This window comes from Gorilla gorilla, chromosome 2, assembly GCF_029281585.2.
Source record: "Gorilla gorilla gorilla isolate KB3781 chromosome 2, NHGRI_mGorGor1-v2.1_pri, whole genome shotgun sequence".
Classification (NCBI taxonomy): Eukaryota; Metazoa; Chordata; class Mammalia; order Primates; family Hominidae; genus Gorilla; species Gorilla gorilla.
The window spans coordinates 52883242-52903167 of NC_086017.1; the positions used below are offsets into that span (position 1 = coordinate 52883242).

The 19926-nt window shown below is 47.7% G+C and overlaps 1 protein-coding gene across 4 annotated transcripts in view; it reads left to right on the forward strand.

Moving 5' to 3' along the window:
• Nucleotides 1-19926, forward strand: part of GASK1A (golgi associated kinase 1A) — an 89320-nt gene that overhangs the window by 861 nt on the left and 68533 nt on the right. The window lies entirely within an intron of this gene.

Genomic DNA, 19926 nt, shown 5'->3' on the forward strand with positions numbered 1-19926 from the left:
CTAGTAAGGTTCCAATCCGCCTTCCTCTACCTCCCCGACAGGAGGACTGTTGGGCAGATGTGGAAGCACTGGTGGGTCTGGGATGTCACGATGAAACCAGGATCTTGTGGACGTGGCCCTTCCATTGATCAACTTCACAGACACTAACAGGCAGAAAAGAAAAACCCATCGAGAATGTGGCCCAGGCGGCTTAGCTAAAGGACACATGCAACCCCAGGAAAGGGACGTCCCTCAGGCCCGGCCGCTGGTTAGTTGCTCTGCTTCTCCTGCAGCAGAAAACCCCTGCAACCCCAACTGGGCTCCTGCAGTTCACTGGGCTCCCCTGGCTGCTTCCGTGCCTGCTCGCCTCTTCCCTTCCCTTCCAAGCTCACAGAGGGCAGATCGGAACCCACTGGAGATGCTTCGTGGGGAGTTTCGCTGGGCCTGGAGTTTAGAAGGCTGTCTAGAGACTGCGCTGTAGGATGGAGGGTCTCTGTGAGAACAGCTCCTTTGTGTGCAGGGGGGCCTGGCAGGTGGCTGGAACAGAGGTGGAGGGCTGGTCATAAGGAGCTGGGGGCTCAGGGAAGGGTACCTTTGAGGCTAGGGGTGTGTGTATGTTTCACCCCTCCTAACACCTATCCAGCTTCAGGTTTTTTCTCAAAGCTGCTAAGAGAAGGAAATAGTGGAATCTTAAGCTTCAAAAGGGGGAATAATTGGGGGTACAGGATGTGAAACGAAAAGTGTGGAGATATCCTATTACAAATTCCCTGTTTAGGAGCAAGAGTGTTACCAGAACTCAGGCCGCAGCCATCCACTCCGAGGGGCATTAGCATGCTGGAGTCTCCTGGCTTTAAAGGCAAATGTAGCAGAGGCTCTGTGGTCTGCGGCTGAAGCAGAGTGCCTGGAGGAGAGATGGTACCTGCCTTCTGCTCAGGCTGCCTAGGGGAACATTGGTGTGTTTGCCCCACTGCCAGCGCAAGCTTCCCGTTCTGTGAGTCATTGCAGCTTCCCAGTTTCACGTCCCTGGCTCTGGGTTCTGGTATTGTGTTAGGAAGAGGACTTGTGTCAACATTTCACTGTCTCAGCGTTCACTTGCAGAGAGAGGGGCCTGATGGTCATCCTCTGGCAGTGAAATGGCCTTGGAGGTCTGAAGGCTGTCCTTTGCTTCTCCATCTGAATGAAGGGTCTTGAGGTCCAGAGACCACAGGGCAGCCTGGCACTGGCTAGAAGCAGCATGGGAGGAGGCAGGGGGCTAGGAATCCTTTGAGGACCTTAGTTTCCTCTTCTGTTAGATGAGAGATTGGACTAGATGTTATTCAAGGTGCCATTTAGCTCCAAAAATGGGTGATATGTGAATAATTTTGAGACTGGATTTCAATTCTAGTGTTGAGCTATGCTTAGCACGAACAACTAAAAAGGTGTGGGGAAGAAGTGGTTCTCAGCCCTGACTCAGGCTGCCCCCATCCCCCAGCCCAAATCCAGATGAGACCCAGACCAAGGGATGTTTTCAGGCTCTGCAAGTGAGCCCAGTGTGCTGCCAGGGCTGAGAACCACAGGGCAAGAAGGCTGAGAGAACGGGAGAAAGCTGGGGCTCAAAGCTGCACTTCCCAAGATATCCCTATGTCCATAGAGTGGTCATTCCTTGAGATAGTCCTAAAATAGTTTTTGGGAAATGATAGATGCTATATCATTTCCCATTATATGATATCACATATATCACATGCTATATCTCTTTGAGGGTCCTTCCACAGAGTATTGTCTTTTAATTCATTACACTGAGATTTGAACTTGCCCAGCTTGTTTGAATACGGTATCCTTTATTCAGTATTTCCCTAATGCCATCCTATTATTGATCCAAGGTATGTATGATGGGAAACTCTGGGTTAGAAGTATACAAATAAAAGTCTAGAATACTTAAATGTCCTTTTGAAAAAAAGAAAAAAGAAAGAAAAGAGCACTGAGCTGCAGTATCTGTGGGGGCATTTTTGATTATCCTGAGGAGTCAGGGGTCATTCCCATGGCTTCGTGTGTATTTTTCTAAAGCTAAGATTGGAACACTTGTCAGTTTCTTTCCTTGCAGTGGTGGTGGGAGGTTTGGTGTTTGCCAAGGACTCTGTACTTGATGAAAAATATTGATAGAATCAGATATATATGTGTTGGGTTAAAAATTAAAAAAGAAAAATATTGATAGAGAAAGTTGAAACTATTACTGCCAATTAAAAAATGTTTTCCTCCTGATTTTTGAGAAAAAATACACAACTTCTACGGAACCACGATTATCATTTTGGCATATTTCCTATTCTCTTTGAGTATTATTTTAAAGAGCTGAGATTTCACCACACATGGAATTTTGCAGTCTGATTTGTTTTACTTCAGTTTATATCAAAGCACGTTTCCATGTCTACATCTCTAGAAAAATCTTTTATTACCATACATTTAATGCTCAGTACCGTGATTTTGATACTCATCTCCCCATTTTTGGACATTTAGGTCACTTCAGGATTGGGGCTGATTTCAGTGGCATGTGGCCAGCTTCTCATTATCCATGGAAATGAGGACCTGAGTGCCCAGCTAAGTGGAAATCAGAAAAATTCACAAGAATGAATTGCTCCGGCCTCTTTCTCTATCCAAGCTCTTACTGTAACTATCCTCCCAGGGCCCAGCGTGCTGTGGGAGGAGTTTCCTCCTGCCTGTCTTCACTCTGTGCTGTGGGCAGGTCATCAGGCAGGCAGCAGTGGGTGAAATGGAGTCCCAGGGGAGCCCACATGGGCCAGTCCTCCTTAGGAGAACCAAGAGCTAAAATCCCTGGAGGTTAAGACTCAGAGGACAAGGAGCTGAGGCTGGAAAAGGGATGTGGCCTCTTTAGGGTCACTTAGAGCTGGGCTAGGGCCCGGGTCTCCTAGTTCTTACCCTTCCACTCTCCATGTAGGTCCTGTCACAGTCACTACAGCCCCATCATAGAATTGAGGGATGTGGTGTGGCTTGGAGTGGCAGAGGAAAGGCCTGGGGTTTGCAGTCAGAATGGGGTTTGTGCTGGGCTAGGTCACCCTGTGGCTCTGGGTAAGCGCTGCCTTGCTCTGAACCTTAGCCCCTTATCTGTAAAATGAGTCATTGTGAGGAGCAAATGGAGTCATGGAGGTGAAAATACTTGGTGTCTCAAATGTGCTGTAAGATTGGGGGCTTTACAAAGGACCCACAAAAATAGGTTTGCTTTTTGTTAGGGTCTAAAATGGTAAGGAAGTCACAGGTGCCTTTCATTCAATACCAGTCAAGGGGATGCTTCTGGGACTCTTCTCTAAGTAAGGATCTAGTATAGATGAAATTTATCCTCAAGTAGTTTTCTTGCTTCTTTAAGTCTCTCTTCTCATCAGGCAGGAAAACCCAGCCTGCAGATGTTCGTCCAGTCTGTCTCCCTTGCAGAACGCTGCTGACTGGATGAGAATGTAGCTCCCCAAACAGCCGCGGGTCCTTGGAATCTACTGCTGGGGTCCCCTCATTGAGTCCCTCTGCACTGAATGAGTCGCAGAAGTCATCAGGCTTAGCTAAAGAAGAGGTTAAACTGGTATTGGAACCTTGAAATGCAGCCCATGGAGCCTGTGGGAAATTTGATCCCCTCTCTCTTCTGGGGTACAGCCCTTACTTGCAGCTCCTGTTGCATACCTGACCCAGGCTTTGTGCAGGGCTGGGCAGGGAGCAGAGTGTTTTAAAGTAAATCTACTGGCCCCAACCATACCAAACAGAGGTTGATCCAAAAAACAGGGATGTAGGGGGTGGTGGGAACAGGCCTCACAAAGAAATGAGTTCCTTAGTTGTTTCAGGGACTAGTGAGAGAAACATGCTTCAGCTTGGCCTCAAAGATGCCGACATCCTTCCAATAGGTCTGGGAGGCCCAATGTCTGCTCCCCACCTAAGGTACTAGTAGAGACACAGAGTGCATCAGTTTTCTTTGAGGCATGGTTGCTGTGAGTCACCTGGGGCTGTCTTTGCTTGGATCATCTTGTGATGTGACTGCTAAAGTGTTTCTGCCTAGGGAGTTTAGGGCGTGATCCCTCATTTTCTGGATGTGTCTGCGCAGGCCTGTGTGTGAAGGACCACTTGGCCTGAGATTGAGGATGAGAGGGAGCCATGATTGTGGGAAAACCTCAGGCCGCCCTTCTTTATGTGGATTTCACTTCCTATCTCTCTCTCTCTCTCTTTCTCTCTCTCTCACACACACACACGCTGACTTTCACACATCACACATATACTCATACACACACATGTGCACGCACACACACACTCACGCATGCACACATACTCTTGGGAGTGGCCTGGGATCTGGTCCTATTCCCCAGAGTCCAGCCTGTGGCTCCAGAACTGCCAGCTGAGTGGAAGATGGAAGGTGCTTTATAATAGCATCTGGTGAATCCTGGGGTCAAGGAGGCTAAGAGTGGAAGGGAAGCAGGATGAGGGCTGATGTGAAGGGTGAGGAAACAGCAGGAGTATAACTGAAATGCAGATTCAGTCACTCACCACTTGTAGAGTCCAATTAACAAGAGCGAGGTCTAGTATAAAGAAAGTGACTTTATTCTAAAGCTTAGCTTAGGGGAAGAGGTACAGGCTCCTGCCTTTAAGGGTACCGCTTTGCTTTAGAGCAGAAAGCAGGGTCCTTTAAATGAATACTTGGCATGAATGGCATGCAGGGGAGTGAGCAAGCAGGTGGGGGTCTCCGTGACTTGCTTTGGTGCCTTATCTACCAGGGAGTTGAGCTAGCACCATCACAGGCAGAGCTAGGTTGTAAGGTCATCGTTGTCTTGAGATACTCTCCAGGTGGGAGAGAGTTTTGGAGTGGGCATACTTTAGGTTGTAAATTGACTGTTATCTCTCGAGGCAAGCCCCTGGTGGAAGGTAGCTCAGGCTCTGGAGCTTCTAAGTAAGCACATAGTTACATAAGCTTTTCATATAGGGAGTGTTTGGTGAAGGGAAGGTAGAGCTTCTAACTGCATTTCTAAAGAGCTAAGTAGGAAGCAAGGATTGAGGGAAAAGGAGGAAGACAGAAGAAAAAATAATTTAAAAAATAACTTATTCTCTTTGTCTTAGAAAAATGGGGGTACTCGGTTATAGGGGCCTCACTCTGATTTCTAGGCCTTCACGAGTTCTGAAGGAACGGGTGTCTCCATGGGCAGGGACTGAGTCTTACTCCCAAGTGACTTTGGAATTCCTGAGTGGCATATCAAGAAGGCCACAAATGGAGGATTCACATTCAATGTGTAAATGTGTGTTAATGCTCCCTCTGTCTCCCTGCCGTCTTGTCATTCATTCATTCATCCATTCATTTATAAAATGTCTGCTTTAAGCCAGACATTGTGTAGGGCAGAAAATAGAAAAATCAAAAATACATACCCTGCTTCTGAGGAGTACACAGTTTATTGAGGCTGCCTGTGCATGTGTGTGTGTGTGTGTGTGGGCGGAGGCAGGGGAGCAGGTGGTAGGTGGTAGGTTCAGGGGAGAGGGAAGCACAAGGAAATGCTTCAGCCCTGTGGGCCAAATATTCTGCTGAAGATATGGAGAAAGGATAGACCCAACCTGAGGAGTGAGTGGGGCAGAGGGAGGCTCCAGGACAGGGAGTATCTGAGGAGGATCTGGATTCTGTCAAGGGAAGAAAGGAGAAGCCACTGTACATCTGTTAGGATAGTTAAAAAGTGAAGCAGAACACCCTGACAACCTCAAGTATTGGTCAGGATGCCAGCAACAGGAACTCTCATACATGAAAGTGGGAAACACAGTAGAAAGCAGTTTGTTAGTTTTTTAAAAGTTAAACATACACTTACCATATATCCCAGCAATCCCATTCCTGTGTGTTTATGCAGGAGGAATGAAAACATATGTCTACAAAAAAACCTGATGCAAATGTTTATAATAGCTTTACGTATAATTGCCCCAAACTGGAAACAACCCAAATGTTGCTCAACTGTAACCGGATAAACTGTGGTATGTCCATACGGTGGACTACTCCTCAGCAATAGAAAAGAACCATAGATCCATGCAACAACGTGGAGGGATGTCAAAGGCATTATGCTGAGTGGGAGAAACCAATCCTACTGGGTTACATACTGTGGTATTCCTTTTATATGACATTCTAGAAAAGGCAAAACTATAGGGATGGAAAACAGATCAGCGGTTGCAGGGGTTAGGGGTGGAGAGGCTGTGATTACAAAGGGGCAGCACAAAGGAGAATTCTGGAGTGATGGAACTGTTGTGTCCTGACTGTGGTGGTGGACATGCAAATCTAATACATGTGTTAAAACTCATAGAATGATGCAGAAAAGTTTCAGTTTTACTGTATGTAAATTAAAATATATATATAACAAAAAGAAGAGGGAAAGGCATTCTAGCAGAAGGAATAGCACGTGCAAAACCCCTGGAGGCAAAAATGAGCTGTTAAAATTTGGCTGGGAAGGAGCTGGGCTGGGACCACAGGGGAACCTCCTGGAGATGGGGCTGGGGCCAGGGCCTGGCTCTTGGATGTGGGTGCTCTCCCCACCAGCTAGGGGTTTGTGTTATTGTCCCTAGGGCAGAGGGGGCAATGGAAGGGCTTTTGAGCTTGGAGAGATGGGATTGTGTTTGCATTTTAGAGAGCGGTTTTGGAGGCTGAGAAGAAGGATTGTGATCCAGGGGGCCAGGATAGAGGTATGGATTCTGTAGCAGGCCAGAGGAGCAGGTAGGAGGATGTTTGGGCAGGAGAACCTCCAGCCCTTGGTAATCTCAGATGTGGAGGCTGAGAAAAGGTCAGGAGAACCTCCAGCCCTTGGTAATCTCAGATGTGGAGGCTGAGAACAGGTCAGGAGTGACTCCAGGTTCTTGTTCAGGCATCCGGATGTATGGGTCTCTGTCGGCCTTCCTCCTTTCTCTTCATTTTCATTTAAATTTAGCTTTTGGTGTTTCTTTTCTAGTCACACTTAGAAATTGTTAGGAATAATGCTCAAAATCCTAAGGAAATTGAACACTCAAACAAAGGATTCTTAACAAAGCAATTTTACTTCTGCGCAGAGGGGTGCCTCCTTGGCCAGTTGCCATGAGAGCACACCTGAACAAAGGGGCACGAGAGCCTTTATTCCTGATGCAAGTCCTGCCCCTGTACCCTTTCCTCATTGGCCGGGGTTGGGTCATACAATCTAAACTAATCCTGGTTGGCTAAACATTTTGATTTTTTTTAGATAGGGTGGGTACATAAAAGAAAGTGGAGAGGAAGGGGAAGGGGTGTCTGTAATGAGCTAGAAAGTTAGTCCTCTTTCCAAATAAGGAAAGGAACGTGAGCTGGTACTGATAAAGCCTGGTACTGTGGCATGCCTGGGCATCTAACAAAGGCAAAAAGGAAAAAAAGGAGAAAAAAGTGGGGGGAGGGGGTACTATGAATTAAAGAATAAAAGATTGATCAGATTATTTGAAGAGAAACCACATCATATCCCACAAAATGATCATATATAGAAGTAACTTAACAATGATACTAATCATTTTAATTCTATAAAATCACTTATTATGTTATATTCTTAAGAGCAATGTGAAGGTGAAATGTTGGATACTTCCCCTTTAATCCTTTGAATTGATTTTGTACATATTGCCTTGATAATCACAAGAGTAGGATAGAGAGAGGCTGGGTGTGGTGGCTCACACCTATAATCCCAGCACTTTGGAAGGCTGAGGTGGACAGATCACCTGAGGTCAGGAGTTTGAGACCAGCCTGGCCAACATGGTGAAACCCCATCTCTACTAAAAATACAAAAATTAGCTGGGCATGGTGGTGGGTGCCTGTAGTCCCAGCTGCTTGGGAGGCTGAGGCAGGAGAGTCCTTTGAATCCAGGAGGCAGAGGCTGCAGTGAGCTGAGATTGAGCCACTGCACTCCAGCCTCGGCGACAGAGCGAGACTCTAGCTCAAAAAAAAAAAAAAAAAAAAAAAAAGGGATGGGGGTAGGATAGAGAGAATTCCAACAATAATTGTGTGTACGGGTTTATTTATGTCCCCCAAGCCACCTTGCCTGTGGTCCCTGATGCTCTCCTCCAGCCGGTGTAGACACCTGGCTCCCTTCCTTCTGGCCTCCAGCCCAGCTGACCACCACTGCTGGAGAGTGGGTAGGGGCTGTGGCCGCTGCATCCTTCCTAGCCCAACTTCTCCTCCTGCCATGAGCTTGGAATTCTGCTAAGTGGCCGCGGGAAGGGGCTGTATCACATGCTGTTTACTTGTGGGCAGTTTTTGTTTGGCTTTTGAGGGTGTTTGCTTGCAATGAGCAAACAGCCTCTTCCAGAACCAGCTGGAGGATTCAAATCCTCCCATCTTGGGGCATCAGGTTCATGGTTCTATAAGAGCCAGGTTGGGTAGGGATTTTTCCAGAAATGCCATCAGCCAAAGAACCGGTCAAAAACAGCAGAGGGGATAAGATTAGAAGAGAGAAAGGGAGAGAAAAACGAGAAGAGTCAGACCCAGAGACACAGGAATGTGAGATGAAAAGAGTAAGGCACAGAGACAAACGAGACCAGCTCTGTGGAGAACCTTCACGTCTAGGCATGGTGCTGAGCCAGGCAGGTGCCCCTTTCAGCTTGTGAGCATGCCATGCAGCGGGGCTCCCGGGCTGCATGGGGCACACTCTTCTGAGCTGGGTTTCGTCAGTGTTGTTGCCCTTTGGCAGAGCAGTGCTGTTTTCTGCTGGCCTGGATGGACTGAGGGCTGACTGCCACTGCCTCTCTGTGCTTCACATGCTCCAGGGCTGTCCCTAATGTCAGCTCTGTGCTCCTGCTGCGGAGGCATTATCAGCAGGACAAACCCAATGGTTCCACTGGCCAGTCTTGCTTCTAGCCAGACAGGCTTTGCAGCAGTGTTGTGAGGTGACTTCCAATGCACTGGGCACTAGGAAATTCTCAAGATATTCTGGCAAGGATTTAAAAAGTAACTGTAGTGCTGTTAAATGCTTGGTGATATCTTTGAGATGGGAAGGGAAGACCCAAATACAGTCAAACCATAACATTAGCGGGCCGTAATTTCAAAAAGTGCAGGAGCCGCAGTCCCTTTCATTCTTATCTACAAAGGAGATGAATGAACTGCAGCCCAGGGATAATGTGATAACTCTTACTGGCCAGGTGGAAGGAAAGGGGGAAACGTCGATAGGGGGAGAGGGTTGCAGGGAGGAGCAAGGAACACATTTCCTACAGAGCCTGGGAAAAGGTGCATTAATGGATGGGATGGGTCCTCACATTTGCTTTCTGTCTCCAGGTCTGTGCAATCTCTTCCTTCTAGGTGTCCCATTCTGTCTGTCTGGACTTCCCTTTTAGGGTTCAGAATGCCATTGATCTTTCTTTTTGGTGAATGTAGAGTTGAGGTAGGATTCTTAGAAACTTGTTCTTTTGAATATTGTCACTGCTTCTTTTCCTGACCTAATTATAGGGGAACGTTTTCCTCAATTTTCCTTTTGGGCCTGTTAGGGTTTTGCAACTCTCTTGTTTTATCTCTGTCTTTTGTAAATTGTAAGAGCAATACCTGTTTATCATGGAAAATCCTACCTGCTTTCTTTTGGGTCTCTTTGGAGGAGTCTCTGTGTGGTGCTCCCAGCGTTAGACTCACAGCATAGACAGGTGCACCTGCTGGGAGGTCTGCATGGTCAAGAGTCCCTGTGCAGGGCCAGGTGTGGTGGCTCATGCTTGTAATTCCAGCACTTTGGGAGGCTGAGGAGGGAGGATCCCTTGGTTCAGGAGTTCAAGACCAGCCTGGGCAACATAGACTTTTGTCTATGTTGGGCAACATAAACTTTTGTAGAGAGAGACCCTATCTCTACAAAAGTTTAAAAAGGTGTGTGCCTATAGTCCCAGCTACTTAAGAGGCTGAGGTGGGAGGATTGCTTGGGCCCAGGAGGTCGAGGGTGCAGTGAGCTATGATCATGTCACTGCATTCCAGCCTGGGTGACAGAGTGAGACCCCGTCTGAAAAAAAAAAAAAAGGGGTCCCTATGCATACACCCTTGGGGATAACTCCCAACCAGCTTCTCAGAGTGCTGCTCTCTGCCTGCTTCTGGGACAGCAGCGGTGGTTGTCTGTGGTGGAAGAAGGGAGGACAAAGGAAACCCACATTTACTAAGTTTTTTTTTATCAGAGAGGCATCTGCCTGCCATGTGCCCGGCCTCCATTTGAGCATTGAGATGAGAATGAGCACACTCTATACCCTAGGCCCCTCGGGAATTCCGAGTCTTGGGGAGGATGGGGGGCAGCCTACTTGTCTACTTAATGACAGTCATTGACTGCATCCCAGGTGTGAAGCTCTGAGTCCCAGGTTTGATGTTCTGAGAGTCCCACGTGTGATGTTCTGAGTCCTGGCAGTGTTGTTCTGTGTTCCAGGCATGTTGTTCTGCAGGCCAGGTGTGTTGCTCTGTCAGCTAGGTGTCACTCTTTTTTATTAATGAGGAAACTAAGGCTCAGAGGAACCAAATGCTTTGCCTGAGCTCTTGCGGCTGGGAAATGGTGGGGTAAGGGGCCGGACCCAAACCTGAATGAGCTCGAGGCCTGTGCCTGGGGGAACTATGGGCATGTATGCAAATGATGGGTGCGGTTATCTCACTCTTCACCCCAGCCTGTTGAGAGGAGGTCTGGGGACCCCTGAAGTCCTTTGGACCTGTGTAGGTGGAAGCAGTGGGGGTGGGGGCCAGGCAAGGCCACTGGCTGGGGAAAGTTCTTTTAAGGATGTCATCTGAGGTCTTGGGAGTCTCCTGGGGGCTTCTCTTCTATAAGTCTCCTTTTCCTTCTTTCTTTTTTCTTTCTTATTTTCAGTAGAGACAAGGTCTCACTTTGTTGCCCAGGCTGGTCTCAAACTCCTGGCCTCAAGTGATTCTTCCCTTTCAGCCCCCTAAAGTGTTGGGATTACAGGCATGAGCCACTGCGCCTGGCCAATCGGTCTTTTTCTTGCTGATATCTCTGCTATTCATACCCTCTACAGAGTCACGCAGATATACACACACACACATCTACCCACTCCATGCACTTAGATACATTATTCACACACTCACACATAAACCACATGCTTACATTGACATTCACAGTGTCACAATGAAATACACACCCACACACTGGTAATCTTGCATACATACTCACACACCCTCACACACTTGCATAGCCATAGAGCAGCTGCAGAGGTGCTGCCTGGGCTCTGAAGCAGAGGTGTTTGATGGAGTACGGGGGCTGGAGCCAGGCTCAAGCTGTGCCCAAACTATGGTGGGGGCTGCGGTCATGCTGCCTGGGTGCCTGGGTCCAGCGGAGGTGGAGGCTGCAGGCAGTTTGAGGGCTGGAGGCTGTAACGGCCAGTGAATGGGCCATTTGGATGTCTGTGCCTGTGCTGGAAGGAGAGTGAGTGGGACACACAGGGTTCTTTCTCAAGGACAGAGTGGCTCTGTTGTCTGTCCACATAGAGGCTCAGTGTGTGCCTCCTGGGGGACCTGGACCCCAGCTCAGGGTCTGGCTGCTGGCAGGGTTGCTTCCTGGATAGCACGGGTGCTCATTCCCAGCCTCCCGGCAAGCCTGGCCAGTCTGCAGGCTCTGGACCTAGTTGGCTTTTACAGTTACTTACCACATTCTGGCCCCCCACCCCCACCCCTCTGCCCAAGATCCTGTTACAACTACAAAGATGCTATTGTATTCCTTTCTTTCAGAACATTCTCCCCTGAAACTCTAGTTAAAATCCCCTCATCTCCCTTTAAGCTGACTGGGCAGGGATGCCTTGTGTAGTCACTTCGCTGGGAGTCTGGAGAGGCTCCTGGCTCCTGGTTCACACTCACTTCCCTCCCTGGCGGTGGCTGAGTTTAGACTGTGATTGCCGTAATATCTTACTCGATGTGGTTTTAAAGCATGAAGGGTTAAGAGGGTGAGTTGTAATCAGAACTGAATTCAAACCCTGCTCACCACCTTGGGCATTTCAGTGAATCTTTAACCTCTTAGCCTCAGTTTCCCTTGGCAATACCAGGGCCTCCTTGTGGGAATGTATGCTCAATGCTTTAATGAGCATAAGGCACCTTGCGTAACAGTCAGCACATAGTCAGTGCTCAGTTAATGGGGGCTGTGATTACATTCTCCTTGGACAACAGACAGGCCTGGAGGCACAGCAAGGCCTGGGCTTCTAGAACTGTCAGGAGGATCCTTCAGTGCAACAAAAGGATTAGGAGTGGGGGATACCTTAGACTCTGGCTCCCCTCAGAAGGAGTTTGGGATGTATGCCAAAGAGGGGCTGGCTTTGCCTCATCCCTGGGGATCCATCCCTGTGACGGTGAACTGGAATCAGAGGAAGGGGAAAGGGATGCCTAGTTCAAGAGTTCTTGATCTGGGGTCCAAGCATGTGATAAAAACTTCAGCCGAATTAAATTTAAAAGGGTTTAATTGAGCAATGAATGATTCGCAAATCGGGCAGCTGCCAGAATCACAGCAGAGTCACAAAGACTCCAGGGGTGCCTTGTGGTCAGAACAAATTTATAGACAAAAAAGGTAAAGTGACGTACAGGAATCGGAAGTAGGTACAGAAACAGTGAGATTGGTTACAGCTTGGCGTTTGCCTTATTTGAGCAGTTTGAACATTCTATGAGTGGTTGAAGTATGGCCGCTGGGATTGGCGAACACTCAGCCATTGTTACTGCCACATACTATTAAGTTAGGTTTTTAATTTTGTCTGACTATTAAGCTAGGTTACAGTTCATCCACAAGGACTCAAATATAGAAGTACGGAGTCCTTCTCAGGCCATATTTAGTTTGCTTTAATGCATGGAATTCAGGGGAGCACTAGGTTAAAGAAAGTTACATCTTTATTTTCACTCATCTCTAACTGGAATTCATTGTTTCTTCAATAATGAATGTAGGCACCAGCCACAGTAGTGTTGGCAGGACCTGTGACTTTGTCACCAAGAGAAGTCACAGATATTTTATGTAATGACAGTAGAAGCAGACACTTTGAAATATAGTTTTTATTCATCACTGCTTTGAAAGTGCATTTGTTATTAGGTATACTGATAGATATTGGTTTTTAATGTGTTAATAAAGAAGCACGTGTAGGATTATATCACACGTTTGTTTTTTAGAAGATCTGGATAATTATTTCAGTGTAATTGATTATCTTGGTAACCCTGTATTTTTCATTTTATACAATAAAAAACGCATCTTGAGAAGGATCTTCAGCTTCACCAGGTGGCCAGAAGGGTCTTTGGTGTCAAAAAGATTCAGAACCCCTGCTTCTGTGTAGATATTCATCAATGTGATCTGTGTCTGGGGGAGTGACAGAAGCCCCCTTTGCCTAAAAGCATCTTTCCCCAGCCTCTACTCCACGGCCATTAAAAAATAATCTTTTAAAAAATTAAAACCTGGTGTGTGCCAGGCACTGTGCTGGGTGTTGGAAGATAATTTCCCCTCAGTAATAATAACATATTGTATTTACAACATATTGTATTATGTCATTGTAGCATAACAACACAATAACAACAATGCCCAAAGCATTGGACTTTGTAGCTGTCTCATTCATTATCTCCCGGAATCCTCATCCTTTAAATGTTAAGACTATTGTATGAGACCCATTTTAGAGATCCATAAATAAAGGTTCAGTGAATCTGAGTCATGGCCAAGTCATGCAGTTCATAAATATGAAGGACTCCCAGGTGGGCCCTCCAGCCACAAATGTGATGCTTTTTGCACTCAATCAACCTGAAAATTCTCACACTTGGACTTAGCCGTTGCATTTTGATATCTAGTCTTTGGAAATTTTTTGCTAAAAATAAATATCCTTGGAAATTAGTTTGTTGCATCAAGCATGGTCCCAAGGGTCTGGGTCTCAGGGGCATCTTGTATAGATAGAGGAGAAGAAAGGGCAATACTAGAGAAGGGGCCCTGGGAGGGAACTAGGTCTGGATTTGGGGAGGCCTGGGCAGAGGACAACCCCAGGGGAGGCATGGAGGCAGGAGCCGGGCCTAGGGGGATGGGGAAGGCCAATGCTGGGGAGGAAGCACTGATAGGGAGGGCAAGCTCTGAAGCCCAATTTGACTGTCTTTGTGTATTTTGCTTGGGGAGCCTCCAAGACACATGCATGGAGGCTCAGCCTCAGTCTTCTAAGCAGCATCTCCATGAGAGGGCTGAGGGAACCTCCATTTCTGGAGGCCTCCGATGCAGTTTTCTGCTTGGGACTGGGCCGAGAGGGCATGCGGTAGACAAGCAGAACATTTTCTTTGTGCCATGGACACAGAGACCTGTTCCTCTTCTCTGAATCCAAGAGGGTCCATCAGACACTGCCAGGTACTTCTCTTGTCTTTGACTGAGAAGTCAGAGACTTGTTAATTAGGCTTTCTCCCTATTCTTGGAAGGCAGCAGCCCCGATGCATATCATTTCCCCCGACAGCATCCACCACAGTGTAGATGTGGAGGATGTGGGCAACAGATGTTTCGATTGGTTGTTAGCCTCCTATATCTTATATTTAAATATCTCCAGAGTTGTCCAACAGAACTTTCTGAGATGATGGAAATGTTCTATCCTGTGCTGTCCAACACAGTAGCCACTACTTGCAGGTGGCAATTGAACACCTGAAATGTGGCCAGTACAACCAGGAATGGAAACCTTTAAATTTTAATTAATTCAAATGTAAATAGTCACATGTGGCTAGTGGCTCTCATATTGGACATTGTAGCCCTGGACCAAGAGATATAAATTGAAGTGCAGATGGAGGCCAGGCTGCTAGCATAAGTGAAGGAAGTGGGCTGGGTGTAACGAAAACAAATCCGCCTATGTTTTGTTTTTTCAGGTCTACTTGAGCTGTAGTCAGAGAAGTGTTCATCTTCTATAAGAAAAACAATAAGGCAAATGAGATGCCAAAGGCAACTGTCCTTCTTCCTTGGTTTTGGGAGACAATAGGGAGTAGTGAGGCCTGTGGTGAACTTCAGGGAGCATGTCATTGAGAGAGAGTGTCATACTCTACACCAGCCATGTAGGGACCTGGGCCCAAAGTATAACTAGAACTTCCCCTTTTTCAAGGGAAGCCAGAAATCTGAATTTTTATGTGAAATATCCTGGATTTTAAATATTGGTTCAAATTTATTTAAAACACTACAAGCCAAACAAAACACATCTGCAGGCCAGATTTGGCCTGTGGGTCCCGGTTTATAAAGTCTCCTCTAGGTCTAATCCTGTATGAATCTCTACCACCTCCTGGAGACTGGGGTGGATGTCCGGTGAAGAGCGAGGTGGATTCTGTCCCGAAGTGTTCCTAATTGGCTCGGCCTCCCCTGTTGTCATGTGTTTGGTCAAAAGAGAGGAGACATGCACAGGGAAGGCACAGACCTGCTCCCCTCCCCTTCTTCTCTGAGGTTGCATCTTGGCCTCTGAGCAGCCAGGGAGCAGAAATCTCTGGAAGGTTGGAAAGGTATAGCCCAGAAAGAAACTTACTTTATTTTTCAGCAGCAATCCCCACCCCCTCTTGATCCCAGCCCCACTCCCAGATCTGAGAGCAAAATGTGTGGCTGTTAATACAAAGGCAGCCAGAGAAAATTTCCAACAAATGACAAGGTCTCCAAAATTCCATCTGGCCTGTGGTGTTCCCACACTGGCGCTCTTGTGAGCTGGAACAAAATGCTAATTCAGCTGTGGATGTGGAGAGGGCTCCTGGGGCTAGCAGGACTGCAAAGCCCCAACGTATAATCAACGTGGAGACTGGACCAGGGCAACCAGCAAACAGGGGGACATAAGAGACACTCCGTTGACATTCCTGCCTATGGGGCTCTTGCTTTCAGCACAGTGCCAGGATCCCTGCCATGGAGTTGATCCCATGGGCGTTGCTAGGAAATTACCATCATGGTAATAGCAACAATCCTAATGACAGCTAACATTGACTGAACTTAACTGTGCATCAGGCTCTGTTTTGAATGCTTTATCTACAACACCTCATGTAACTCTCATAGTGTTTAGTAGAGTGATTTTATTTTTATGATTGACAGGTCACATTCTTTTCCCATCAGAATGTTACCACCATAAGAGGGCTTTTGTCTCTTTTGTTCATGATGTTTCTCTTCTGCCTGGAACAGTGCTTGGCTCAGGAAATACCTACTTAATGAACTAATGAATGGACCACCCTATGAAGGAGGTACTAGGTACTATTATGACCCCCATTGTACAGATGAGGAAATCAAGGCCCAAGGTCACACAGCAAGAACACAGTGGATTTGAGATCAATGCCCACAGTGGAGTTGGGATCAGTAGCCCATGTGTTATTTGCAGCTATGCTAGGCTGGTGATGGCAGGAAGCCATGGGGACCTGGCCATCTCCCCTCTAGGCCCAGAGATGAAACTTGTCAAATAGTTTGGAAACTGGAGAAAGGTCATGGTCCTGTGGTCAGGGACTGAGGGGTGCTCCCTGTGACCATTTGGGTGTAGGATACTCAGTTCCTGGCTCAGCCTGTGCCCCGTGGGCTGTAGGTCATCTACACTGAGCCTCAGGACTTGTGGTCTCCTTGGAGAATGTGCACAAACTCTGAGAGGCCATTTGTCTTTCTGATGACAAGTAGGTCACTCTGTCCCTGGAGCAGAGAGCTGGCAGCTGCATGTGCTAAGGGCCCTGTGCAGAACTGCACATCCCACAATCCCTTCATAGGCCGAGCAGTTTCAGAGCTGAGGCTGGAACCTGGGCTGGAATCATGTCCAGGCCGAGGGGCCCTGTGATGAGCAACCCCACCAGCCAGTGTTCCTCATTTGGGACAGGAGATGAATAATTTTTTCTTCCTGCCCACCCTCTACCCTCTGCTACCTGCACCTTGGGTGACATCTGCAACTCCCTTTCAGAGGATCAGAGGAACATAGTTTTGTGTGTGAAGTGTCTGGGGTTGAGTTGCTGGGTCTGAGGGTGAGAAGGCCCTCAATAGGTCTTGCTGATCTCACCTCTGGCCTCTGCTCTCTGCTCTTTGGAGCTCCCTTTTGGCCTGACTTTCCATGTTTCAAGTGTGAGGTATTACATGTTCAAGCTACTACTTTCACATGCATGAGAGAGAGACAGAGAGAGAGAGAGAGAGAGAGGGAGATCTGGGATCCTTAGAGATGGGGATAATCATATTCGCATTGGAAAACAACACATGCACATTCTTTTTCAAAGGTGTATCTCCCAGGGGCCTCTCCTCCATGGGCTGTTCTGGCCCTCACTGGGTGCAGATTCTTCCCTCCTCAGCTGCACCTGGAATAACAGCTGCACAATGGAGGAGTTCTCCTCTTCTTCCCCCTCATAGCTTATGTTTATTGAGCATCTATTGCGGGTCTAGAATAATTGTAAGCATTTGACAGTTATCTCATTTAATTAGCATAATGGCCCTATAAGGTTGTGTCTTAGGTTGGCTTCCTCCAGAAGGAGACCTTGAGACCAGGATTCCAGTGCAAACAGTTTATCTGGAAGACATCACCAGAAGACAGCAGTACGGAGGGAGGAAGTGAGACAAGGAAGGCAGCCAGTGCAGGGTGCATGAGAGGGCAGGTTCCTGCTGGGGACTTCTGGGGCTCAGTCCTGCTGGGAACTTCTGGGAGGCCGTGAGGAACATGTCACTCCTAGGAGTTGTCCTCCCCTACAGGTAAAGAGGATGGAGTCTTTATTTGCCAATTCCTGTCTGCTGTAAGTTGAGGGCTGCTCCTGGGGGTATTAGCGTCCCAGCAGGCATACTGCTGCTGACCACTTCTGAAGTCCTTTAAGTGGTCTGGGACATCGCCTCGCTGTCCACTGTATGGAGGACACTGGTTGTGATGAGCTCCAACACTGTAGAAGACGCAGCCAGGAGAACTCCTAATGGAAGGGTTCTCCACCCAAGAGCTGGTTGGATGAAGGTTCGGCTTTTGTGGAATATTCTGGGGGCCTCATATCCGAGAACCAGGAGAGGCTGAAGAAGGGGTGGTGGGGACAGGGCAAGCGATGGAGACGCACTCGGGACTGGACCACCTGGCAGAGTTCATGGCTGGTGGGTGTGTCTAGGGCAGACCTGGAGCTCAGCTACTTAGCCCAGTTTGCCCTTTGCTGTAGCTTGTTCTTAGCGGGGTAATGTTAATAATGGGAGTGACCACCTTTTGAACAGTTATTATGTCCCTGCGACTTTTATAGAATTGTATACACATTAACTCATTAAACACTCATATCAACCCTAGGAGGCGGGTGCTAAACCTTCCACCATTTTAGAAATGAGTGAAGAGCTAGGACACCCAGGACAGGTGTCTCAGCAGGAGTGTGCAGTAGGCAGGGGAGGGGGTCTCTGTCTCTGCCTCCTGCTATGACAGACGGCCCTGTGTGGGTGGCCCTCTCCTCCTGGTGGCTCTTCCTCCCACCTGCTTACTCCCGCTCCCTGTGACCTTAGGTGCTAACCTGGGGTTTTCTGGTGCCAGTTCACCTGATATCACTTCTGTGGTTATAGCTGGTTCTGACTTGTTCCTCCGTGGCTACTAGTGATGCCTAGATTTGGGTGGAGGGACCCTCTAATCAGTGTCAGCTTCCCTAGGATTCACAGCATGAGAAAAGCCTCTTTGTTTCTTACTGCCACAACTACGTCATTTTATCTATTGGCTTTTGGACTTTTTTTTTTTAACCTAATATGTGTGTGCGTGTGTGTGTACACGTGTACATATCAGTGTGTATAGCTGAAATTAAAGTCTCATGAAATAATATACCCTTATGACTTATTTTTTTCCTCTCTTCCTTTTCTCTTTTCCTTTTCTTTCTCTTGTACTAATGGGTTCCAATCACAGTGTGACAATCTGATTGAACTACTCTCTCATTTTGATGGAACTGTCCCCCTTCTTGAACTTGGTTGGGGTTGGTGGGAATGAAGCCAATTTGGAAGGCAATGCGTGCATTGTTGCATTTCCAAATCACCACTCCTCCCTGCCAATATATTCTCCACATTCTGGACGGAGCTGGTGCACACTGGTGCTTATCCTCCACAGGCAGGCACCTTCCACATGCAGCAAACCCCAGGGTGAAGGTGCCCAGCAACCTCTGTCCTGGGTCTAGCTGTCAACCCCAAGCCCGCCTCCCTGCTGTTTCTCCCAGGGCAGGGCTGTGGGGAGGAGAGGAGCTTGTCTACTGGGGCTTCAGTGGCTGGCTCTCTCGCAGCCCACCCTGATGTACTCAGATTCCTGAGGTGGGCATGCTGGGCCTGGCCTTCTTGGCCCCCCTTGTTGCCCAGGGACTTCTACAGTAGAAAGGCGTCTTAAAGAGGTCATGCCGCCAATCTCTGCAGCAGCCAGTATAGGGGTTGTGTTCATTTCCCATTGTTGCTGTAACAAATTGACGCACATCGAGTGGCTCAAAGCAACACAGATTTGTTCTCTATAGCTCTGGTCAGAAGTCCAAAACAAGTTTCACTGGACTAAACTCAAGTTGTCAGAAGGGCTGGTTTTCTTTGGAAGTTCTAGGGGAGAATCCTTTTTCTTGCCTTTTCTGGCTTCTAGCAGCTGCCTGTGTTACTAGCTTGTGCCAGGAATTCCTCTATCTTCAGAGACCATCATTCTAGTCTCTGCTTTCATCATCACTTTGCTGTGCCCTCTTCTGTATTCATTTCTCCCTCCACTTGCCTCTAATACGGACACTTGTGATCACATTTAGAATCCACCCAGCTAATCTAAGACAGTCTCTTCCTCTCAAGAACCTTAACTTTATCACATATGCAAAGGTCCCAGGTCCCAGAGATTAGGGCCTGGACGTCTTTGGAGTCAGTATTCAGTTTACTACAGGGGTTGTCCAGGCTCTGTCTTGAGGACCACGTGTTCTTACCCATCATCAGTTGGCCCAGTCCTGTGAGAGCGGTCAGGCTGGAGCTGCGTGCTCCTGGGGCGGAGTGAGACCAATGTGGCCTTTCCAATGCTTTCTGACCCCCATCTACCAAAACAAGAAAAATCAGTAGTTACTAGATGTTTAACAAGTAACTGCTGTGTTCTACCACTTCCAGAGGT